This window comes from Elephas maximus, chromosome 12 (assembly GCF_024166365.1).
Source record: "Elephas maximus indicus isolate mEleMax1 chromosome 12, mEleMax1 primary haplotype, whole genome shotgun sequence".
Classification (NCBI taxonomy): domain Eukaryota; kingdom Metazoa; phylum Chordata; class Mammalia; order Proboscidea; family Elephantidae; genus Elephas; species Elephas maximus.
In genome coordinates, this window is record NC_064830.1 from 94,114,734 (window position 1) to 94,123,250 (window position 8,517).

The following is an 8,517-nucleotide window of genomic DNA, read 5'->3' on the forward strand; positions in this document are numbered from 1 at the left end:
TGGCAACTAGCAGAGCAGTTCTTTAAATCCAGGTAGTATCTAACTCCAGACCTGAGCACCCCAATATGGTTGGCCTCGTGGTGAGCAGGGGTAGCGCAGATGAAATGGTCTGAATCATTAGAAAAGCCTTTCTACACTGAAAAGCTATTTTCTGACGATTTCGTTTTTCCTCAGTAAAATGCTGGAGCAATGGTTATTGCCCAAGAACCCCGCTGCACACACACACACCTACACTCTCAAATAGGCAGAGCAATGGCAGGAGGCTGGGTTGGAAAGTTTCTGGAACCTAGGCTCATGGGGGAAGAACCCTGCTGCCACTGAGATGATCCCATGTGTGCGGACTAGGACTGCACTTCATCAGGTTTTCAAGACTGACCTTTTGGAAGCAGATTTCCAGACCTTTCTCCTGAGGCACCTCTAAGTGGTTTTTGAACTGCCAGCCTTTCAGTTAGAAGTCAAGCTCTTAACTGTTCGCATCCCCAGGGATTCCTGGGGAGGGGAGGGAACTTCAGGTTCAGAGCTGGAGGCTTGATGAGGTCCTCTAGTTGTGGCTGGAGAGGCCAAGACTGGAGACCAATGTGAGAGTCCAGGATAAGGCCCAGGTAGAGAAGTCCCACAGCTCCCATAGAGGCAGGAAGTAGGACACGACCTGGTAGATTGGGTGGATGAGAATACCCTCCCATGAGGCAGAGAACAGAAGAAAAGGACCAGCTCCAGGGAGTTGACAAGTTAAAGAGTGTGAGGTACAGGAGGGGTGGGAGATAACTAGGTATGAGTCTCTAGAAAGATGTGGGCTGGAGATAGGGAATTTGGAGTCACAGGCAGTGAGATGGAGATCACCCAGAGAGACCACAGAGGACAAGAAAAGCTGAGTCTAGGACAAGGCTGAGGAACACTAGCTTTTGAAGAACAAATGAGAGGTAGAGTAGCCTGAGAAGGAAGCTGGAGAGTGGCTGAACTAGTGGACACTGGGTGTGCACAATATCAGAGAAACTAAAGGGAATGTCTCATGAAGGAGGTGGTCAGTGCTGTCACATACACCTGAGAGGCCCAACAAGCTGGTCCCCTGGAAGGGGAGCCTAGGCCACAACATAGAGCTCCTACCTCTGGTCAGGGGTTCTCTCATCTTTTAGTTGGCCAGATGACTTCAAGAAAGGTCCCAAACCTCAGGCTTAGCTACAGGAAGGTTAGCATAGAATGGTTTCTGTTGTACAGTAGAGGCTCAAGCACATGTCTCTGGGTTGTGAAGTTTAGGAATGGAGTCTGGAAGCGTAGCCAGCTCTTCTAACAAAAATCTTTGTGTTTCCTGATGTATTTGGAGGGGGGGGGCAGATGACAGACACATGTGGGTGGAGTGATACAATTTACATAACATTGCCTATGGCTGTTCATGTGCAGATGGTGCCTGGAAGCACACTAGCCAAAAAGGGGCGATGGCAGGTGATTTTTACTTTCTTTGTACTTTTTCTATATCATTTGAGTGTGTCCCAATGAATGGTTTCCATTTTTATAACTGGAAAAGGACTAGCTTTATTTGAGAAAAATAAAGAGTTCTGGTTATAAAAAGAAGCAAAATAGGGCAGCAGCAAGAGGGAGGTTGGGGGGCATGGACTTTGATTTTTCAGGCCAGAGGGAACTGAGCATGTTCTGAGGCTGCTGTAGGATGTTCTTGGGAACCTGGAAATGAGGGAACAAGATTGGCCACTTGAGAACTAAACTTTAACCCAACATACACAGCAAAGGCCCAGAAACAACTTAAATGCCTCACAGAAGGGGGTTGGTTAAATAATCCTGGAACACTAGGTAGCCCTTACAAAGAACAAGGAAGACTCCCAGGTGCTGATCAGGAACAGACTGCCAAGGTCTTTTGTTAAGTGAAAAAAGAACTTTCATAACAGAGGGTAGATTAGAAGGTACACATATTTGTGTTTAAAAGAAAAAATGCACATAGACTTGGAGGCATTGAAAGTTTCTGGTAGGAAACTCAAGACCCTAGGAGAAGTCAGGGGATGGCCTGAGGACTCTTTTTTTTTTTAATTTACTATGTAACCGAACCGAACCCACTGCCATCGATTCCATTCTGACTCAGAGTGACCCTACAGGACAGAGTAGAACTGCCCCATAGACTTTTCAAGGAGCGCCTGGTGGATTCGAACTGCCAACCTTTTGGTCAGTAGCCATAGCACGTAACCGCTACACCACCAGGGTTTCTAATTTACAATGCCCTCATGCTGGAAACCTTGTCCTATAGGGTCGCTATGAGTTGGAATTGACTCAGCAATGGGTCTGGATTTTTTTTTCCATGCTATTTTTTTCTAAAAGAAAATTTTGAGTGCCACAGCACACAGCAGGGCAGGTTAAGCATACTTTGCCTGGAAGTGCTCAGCATAGGTGTGAATGGGAGCAGAAATGTTCCTGGCTGGGGTACTTTGTCCTCAATTGTCTGCCAGGGGTGGGGAGGGGTCTTTTCTTCTGTCTCAAAGGCTTAGGTTTGAGTCACCTATGCATGGATGACTCAAGAAAGAATGTGGCTGTTAGCCATGGAATGGGGAGTGGTTGTGGCCAAGGAAGTTTAGATTAAAAAAATGAACTTTTAAATCCTCTCTAGGTGGCAGAGTTACAGCCTCCAAGGGTTCCAATCCCGGAAGCAGCCCCAGGCTCACCTGGGAGCAAGAAAAGATCAACACACACCTGAGAAAGGGCAAGACGCTGGGGCCAGCACTGCTGATAATGGACTGAGAGCTTTCTGATGTTCTGTTTGGAAAGGCAGAATTTTGTTGCTTAGCACCTCAGCTAATTGGTGTCCATCTGACACTCTGGAGGGATTGGGGCTGATTAAAAGCCACGGCTGCTTTGCTCATTATTCCTGATTAATGGACAGCACCTGGCCACTCTGGGTGAAGGCAAAGACGCCTGCCCAAGACCCAGGTATGGCCTACACAGGTGACAAAGACACGATGGCTGAACAGTCCTAAGGAGTGAAGCCGTCTTCCTTAAAAGCATTGAATTATGTAGGTCCCAGCCCTCGGAATACATTCAGAACTGGCTCGTCCCTTTTTGCTGGTTCTCTTGCTGCAAGGCTGAAATTAGCTGCAAGTTGTGGTCATAGTTAATCCATCTGAGAAGTTTGTTTTAACACTAAGCAACCACACTGAAGCCATGCCCCCCACCGCTCAGTTAGTATTCTCATTGTAAATTAATACTCCAGCATCTTGGCTTGGGATCTATGAATTGCCCAAGAGAAGGGGTCAGTTGTGGGATGTGAGCAAGTCAGGCTTCTGAGCTTAAAGGTTGAGGGCAAGAGGACCCTTGGGAGACACAGCTTTATCTTTCTGATGGTCTCCAACTTGCCCTGAAAACTTCCATTAGCCCACTGGAGACGCTTAGACTCTATTGCTAAAAAAAAAAAAACCTGATAAATCTAACACCTGTCAGGAAATATTGTGAAAGATTTTGAAATGGGCAAAAACGCCTTTCCAGGTGTTAAAAAATATAATCATGTCTTAATTCAAAAGAATAACACAATATTTGATGACTCGACAGCACTGGGTTTGTTTTTGTGATAATTTAATCAGCAATGGGGAATTCACAGAGAAATAACTTTTGCTTAAAGAATACAGGTTTCCATGGTGATAAAGTACTTAAAGGTACTGAGTTAACATTAAAAAGGCAACTTCCTGGAAGATTTGACTCTCCACCCACCTACAGTCCAGAGACCTCTAGAAATTTAAACTAAAGAGCCCTGGAATCTCTTTCATTAAATCACAAGTTGATGGTTTTGTTATTGTCTGTTCCTGGAACAGGAAAGAAAGGTTGATTAGCAACCTTGGGTGAGAGAGAGGAAAAAAAAACCCACTGGAGGATTGAATTTGAGACAGGAATTTCTGAGTTCTTAGATAAGAAAAAGCCTCTTGAAATGAAAGTAAAATATTTTTAATACAAATTTCATTCCACACAGGTTATCTGTGAGTCTGTGAACTCTATGGGGCAGTTCTGCTCTGCCCTAGAGGGTCACTATGAGTTGGAATCGACTTGGCAACACCGGGTGGGTACCTTCCATGGTCTTTGACTAAGCTATTTCACAACCCTGTGAATTGTAAGAAACTGATGGTCACGCAGATCCCTAGGTGGGGCAAACCTTTTACATTCAACTACTAACCTAAAGGTCGGTGGTTGAAACTCACCCAGCAGTGCCACTGAAGAAAGGCCTAGCTATCTGCTTCTGTAAAGATACTTTGTTGTTGTTAAGTGCCCTCAAGTGGAGATTTTGACTCATACTGACCCCATGTGACTGAACTGCTGCAAAGTATTTTCTTAGCTAGGGTTTTCTTCTTACCTGCTGTTGGGGATTCAATCTGTACGCTAAACAAATAATCCCAGAAGCTGGACTATATGAAGAAGAATGGAGCATCAGGATTGGAGGAAGACTCACTAACAATCTGCGTTATGCAGATGACACAACCTTGCTTGCTGAAAGTGGAGAGGACTTGAAGCACTTACTGATGAAGATCAAAGACTACAGCCTTCAGTAGGGATTACACCTCAACATAAAGAAAACAAAAATCCGCACAACTGGACCAGTAAGCCACATCATGATAAACGGAGAAAAGATGGAAGTTGTCAAGGATTTCATTTTACTTGGATCCACAATCCACACCCATGGAAGCAGCAGTCAAGAAATCAAAAGACATTGCATTGGGCAAATCTGCTGCAAAAGACCTCTTTAAAGTGTTGAAAAGCAAAGATGTCACCTTGAAGACTAAGGTGTGCCTGACCCAAGCCATGGTATTTTCAATCACATCATATGCATGTGAAAGCTGGACAATGAATAAAGAAGACCGAAGAAGAATTGATGCCTTTGAATTGTGGTGTTGGCGAAGAATATTGAATATACCATGGACTGCCAAAAGAAGGAAACCCTGGTGGTGTAGTGGTTAAGTGCTACGGCTCTTAACGAAGAGGTCAGCAGTTCGAATCCCCCAGGCGCTCCTTGGAAACTCTATGGGGCAGTTCTACTCTGTCCTATAGGGTCGCTATGAGTCGGAATCGACTCGACGGCAGTGGGTTTTGGGTTTTGCCAAAAGAATGAACAAATCTGTCTTGGGAGAAGTACAACCAGGATGCTCCTTAGAAGCAAGGATGGTGAGACTGCGTCTTACATACATTGGACATGTTGTCAGGAGGAATCAGTCCCTGGAGAAGGAAATCATGCTTGGTAAAGTACAGAGTCAGCGGAAAAGAGAAAGACCATCGACCAGATGGATTGACGCAGTGGCTGCAACAGTAGGCTCGAGCATAACAACGATTGTGGGGATGGTGCAAGACCGGGCAGTGTTTCCATCTGTTGTGCATAGGGTGGCTATGAATCGGAACCGACTTGACAGCACTAATAACAACAACAGGGTTTACTCGGCTATAGTCTGCAAAGATCATAGCTCTGATCTTTGTTCTACTCTGTAGCACATGTAGTTGCCATCAGTTGGAAGCTACTGGACAGCAGCAGATTTGGTTTGTTTTGGATACTAATGCAAAAAATTCTTGTCCACTGAGATGCAATTGATTTGTGCCATGTGAAAGAAGCCATTTTTGCATCTGTCAGCAAATTCATTTCAGCATTCCTGAATGCCTATTGTCAAAAACCTAAATGTGCAGAAAAACCCCCAAAATTAGTATAACGGAATATATTTATTTTGACTAGATATGATTCGAATCAGGCAGCGTCAACTGGAAATATGGAAGGTATCAGGAAGGTGCTCCAAAGAGGAGACAGTGAAAACAGGCTACATAGGCAGGGTCCAGGCAGGGTAGTCTCCTGAAGGCCATCGTTAGTCTCCAAAAGAGCCCAACACCTAAGGCAGAAGGATCTCTGCTAAGCTGCTCACTAAGCTATTATTTGACTTGAAAACGACTTTAGAAAAACAGTTCCTTAAAGGTTCAAGGTTCAAAAGGGCACCTAAGGGGAGATGGCTTGAGTGGGTCACCCCAACTCTATGGACCCAGAATTCCAGGAGAAATGGTTTCTCACTGTATTGTCTGTTCTTCAATTCTCCTTTGAACCAGTTTTTACATCTTAAGGAGTCCTTCAGTTAATGAATTAAGCAAAATCTTTTACATATTTTCATATTTGTGAGTCATGATTTTACTTTTTAATTGTCCTTTAACACACCTCATCTCCCTTTTACCCTGGCTACCGGAAGCACAGAGGCAAAATTCTAAACCCCTACACAAAGTGTCAATTCACCAAGAGTTTCACATTATATAATAGGAGGCTGTGCCAATACTGTAGTTATGGATTGGATTGTGTAATTGTGTCCCCCAAAAAGATATGTCTAAGTCCTAACCCCCCTAACCTGTGAATATGACCTTGTTTGGAATTAGGGACTTTGAAGATGTTATCACTTAACATGAGGTCCTAAGATCCTAATCTGCTATGACTGGTTTCCTTATAAAAGAACAGACACAGAAGACACACAGACACGGTGCAGGAGGAATATGGCCATGGAAAGGCTGAAGAAGAGATTAGAATGGCAAAAAGCACCAGCCATCATCAAAAGCTAGGAGAGAGGCACGAAACAGGTTCTCCCTGATTTTGGACTCCTAACCTCCAGAATTTCTATTCTTGTAAGCCACCTGGTTTGTGGTACTTTGTTATAGCAGCCTTAAGAAACTCACAACTGTGGAAAGAGGGGGCTGTCAGTGAATAAACTGAGACAATTCTCATCTCCCTTCCAACGTGTCTGTCAGTGTGTTGTACTGTGGGGGCTTGCATGTTACCGTGATACTGGAAGCTACGCCACCAGTATTCGGATACCAGCAGGGTCACCTGTGGTGGACAGGTTGCCAGCTGAACATTGTCTGATATAGTGTGGGAAGATGATCCCCCCAGGTTGGAAGGCACTCAAAAGACAATTGGGGAAGAGCTGCCTCCTCAAAGTATAGTCGACCTTAATGACGTGGATGGAGTCAAGCTTTCAGGACCTTCATTTGCTGATGTGGCACAACTCAAAATGAGAAGAAACAGTTGCAAACATCCACTAATAATCAGAACGTGGAATGTACAAAGTATGAATCTAGGAAAATTGGAAATCATCAAAAGGAAATGGAATGTATAAACATTGATATCCTAGGCATTAGTGAACTGAAATGGACTGCTATTGGCTGTTTTGAATTGGACAACCACATTGTCTACTATGCCAGGAATGACAACTTGAAGAGGAATGGCATTGCATTCATTGTCAAAAAGAACATTTCAAGATTTATCCTGAGGTACAACACTGTCCGTGATAGGATAATATCCATACACCTACTAGGAAGACCAATTAATGCGACTATTATTCAAATTTACGCACCAACCACTAAGGCCAAAGATGAAGAAATTGATGATTTTTACCAGCTTCTGCAGTCTAAAATTGATCAAACATGCAATCGGGATGCACTGATAATTACTGGAGATTGGAATGTGAAAGTTTGAAACAAAGAAGGATCGGTAGTTGGAAAACATGGACTTGATGAGAGAAATAATGCCAGAGAGCTCATGATAGAATTTTGCAAGACCAATTATTTCTTCATTGCAAATACCTTTTTTCACCAACATAAACAGCAACTATACACATGGACCTTGCCAAATAGAATACACAGGAGTCAAACCAACTACATCTATGGAAAGAGGTGATGGAAAAGCTCAATATCTCAGTCAGAACAAAGCCAGAGGCCAACTATAGAATAGACCATCAACTGCTCATATGCAAGTTCAAGCTGAGACTGAAGACAATCAGAGCAAGTCCATGAGAGCCCAAATACAATCTTGAGTGTATCCCACCTAAATTTAGACACTATCTCAAGAATAGATTTGATGCTTTGAACACTAATGACAGAAGACCAGACGTGTTACGGAATGACATCAAGGACATCATACATGAAGAAAGCAAGAGGTCGTTAAAAAGACAGAAAAGAAAGAAAAGACCAAAATGGGTGTCAGAAGAGACTGTAAAACTTGCTCTTGAACATTGAACAGCTAAAGCAAAAGGAAGAAATGATGAAGTAAAAGAACTGAACAGAAGAGTTCAAACAACAGCTTGAGAAGACAAAGTGTTATAATGACATGTGCAAAGGCCTGGAGATAGAAAACCAAAGGTAAGAACACGCTCAGTATTTCTCAAGCTGAATACCTGAAGAAGAAAATCAAGCCTCGAGTTGCAGTAGTGAAGGATTCTATGGGGAAAATATTAAACCATGCAGGAAGCATCAAAAGAAGATGGAAGGAATACACACAGTCATTATATCAAAAAGAATTGGTCAATGTTCAAGCATTTCAAGAGGTAGCATATGATCAGGAACCAAAGGTACTGAAGGAAGAAATCTAAGCTGTACTGAAGGCATTGGGGAAAAGCAAGGCTCCAGGAATTGACAGAATATCAATTGAGATGTTTCAACAAATGGATGCAGTGCTGGAAATGCTCACTCGTCTATGCCAAGAAATTTGGAAGACAGCTACCTGGCCAACTGGACCGGAAGAGA